The following is a 2,528-nucleotide window of genomic DNA, read 5'->3' as shown; positions in this document are numbered from 1 at the left end:
TGAAGAAGGGGGTAACCAAAAATAAATAAATTAATTAAAAAGTATGTCTTCCCTACAGGTAGGATCCTTATGTGTACAGGTGCTGGAAGACTATAGCTGTGTGAAGATGGAACATGTCCCATGAAGTGGACATGAAATCTGCCCTGATAAAAAGTCTATGGTTTTTAAAAGTGAGCATCACTGTTCTTCTCCATTGTTGCAAATGGGTCCTTTTGTGCATTCAGCAAATGCCAATGATCACTTAATAAATATTCAGTTTCTGGAGATTAAAAGGAGGTAGAAATGTATTTCTTTTCCTTCAGATCCTTAGTACCAAGTGGTAGGTATCGGAGAAGGCAAATCCTGCCTAATGTACAAAGATTTAATAGCAAGAAAGCACAAAACAGTCTTACGACCTGTTCAGTAGGTCTCTCCCTTGAATATTTTCACTGGAAATTTGTATGAAGACTTAAGTTCAAGGTGGACTTACAGATTCTTCAGGACAAAACTGGCCAGCCATATAGTGAGGTCAGGTATACATTCTCTGTGAATTTGGATGCAGAAATGTCTTAGCTTACAGTTACTACAATAACACTACATAACAGACACAAAATCTGAATGGCATAGAAAGAAAACCTAAAAAATATATACTTAGTTCAAGCTTTTTATATTATCAGGTGGAGGTGGCTCTGCTTTAAGTTATGGCTGAACTTGGCTCTTAGCTAAGATATAATTTGGTCTGGGGCACAAGATATTAGAGAAGCTGTTACCCGGGGGAAGCTCATCTTAAGGAAATAGTAGAGGCCGAGAGGGCAAGCTTAACTGCCCAGGTGCTTTTTAGGCCTTTGGTTATGTGACTCACACTAATATTCTACTGGATAAAGTAAGGTATGGCCAAATCAGTAATGAAGGGGTAGAGAATCACACTCCTCTTTAGTGAGAGAAACAGCAATGTCAGATGGTGAAAGATGTAGGTATAGGGAAAGGTGAAAAATTGGGCTACAGTGTAGCCCAAGGACCAAGGTTATAGAAATTCAAGAACTGCATGCCTTGCTTGCCAAATTCTTATACCCAATATTAAGAAAATAAGGTTTGTACTATCTTCTTAATCAAACACTTTTTTTGGAACATCACTATTTCACTAATAAAAGTATTGCTCCTAGGGGCACCTGGATGGCTCAGTCAGTTGAGCATCTGCCTTTGCCTCAGGTCATGATCCCAAGGTCCTGGGATCGAGCCCCTTGTCGGGCTCCCTGCTCACTGGGGAACCTGCTTCTCCCTCTCCTCCCTGCTCATGTGTTCTCTCTCGCTATCTCTGTCTCTCTGTCAAATAAATGAATGAATATCTTTAAAATAAAAAAAATATATATTGCTTCTAACCCCCTCTTGCAAATTAACAAACTCTCTGGTATAGATTTCCACAGTGATATCAGAAATGTTAAATAATACTTTTTGGAGTATTGATGCCTCCTTAAGGTATTTCATACACTGTCAAAATAATCTTAGTGTTGTGGACACACGTATGTCACATCCTTTATGCTGGACTATGTTTAATAGAAGTTGACACACAGACCATACAAGAGCTGCCAAGACTTTCCATGAAGTAATGGTACCTGGCTTTTGTAAGGCAGTCCCACCTATGTTCTAGGAAATTGGTCCCTCAGATTTTAAATTGTATATGCTTGGTTGAAGAGAATTTCAAACTTTTTAATAACTTGTTTTGAGCAAAATTATGGGTTCTGGTTCACTATTTCTTGAAATTCCTTTCTATAATTCATTCTCTTTTTACCCTCACTTGGCCTTGGTTGGGTACCTGGTGTTACCCATTCCTAAGGTCTGACCATTCTGACATCGTACCAATTGGTTAACAACTAGCCTAGAAACAACTACAAAGTTTTAAAAACCAATGGTAATGTCGGAACTACATAAAATGTCTTCTAATAAAAAATTTACCCTGGAGGGAAACAGAATTTCTATCCCAGCTAGTTAGCTTGAGATTGAAAAGGTGAGGAGATCAATCTCTCAGAAATGAGTGGCAATTCTTGACTGCAATCATCGGGAAGGAGAACTCTGAGTAAGTTGAAAAAATATTCACATGAAAATTGCTCTCCTGATGCTTCCCAATGCTGGTAAGGGAGGCCAAGCAGGCAATCATGCAAGGAAAGTTAATTGCCTATGAGGCTTGCAGCAGAAGAATAAGCCAGAGGGAAATCATTGGATTGGAATCCAAATATAAGTTTTCAGAAAGGAAATTAGTGAATGATAATAAAGTCAAACATAGGGAAAGAAAGCCTGTAAAATACTACTGAAGTGGTAACAGACACTTGAAATGTTTCTAAATATAAGGAAACTATGCCCTTAAGTTATAATCCTATTTGTATCCTAATACACCTGTTAGTGGACAAAATGAGACTATGGTTATTTGAACAATAAAGATGTGAAGCAAAGGATTTACTAGAATCCATGGAGTGAAGGTATGAATCACAAAACAGAATTTCTTTGAAGAGAGGTGTCTGGCAATTATTATTTGAACTATTAAGGAAAATAAA

The sequence above is a fragment of the Martes martes genome, assembly GCF_963455335.1.
Source record: "Martes martes genome assembly, chromosome: 4".
In the NCBI taxonomy this organism is placed as follows: Eukaryota; Metazoa; Chordata; class Mammalia; order Carnivora; family Mustelidae; genus Martes; species Martes martes.
Note: the sequence above shows the minus strand (reverse complement) of the source record.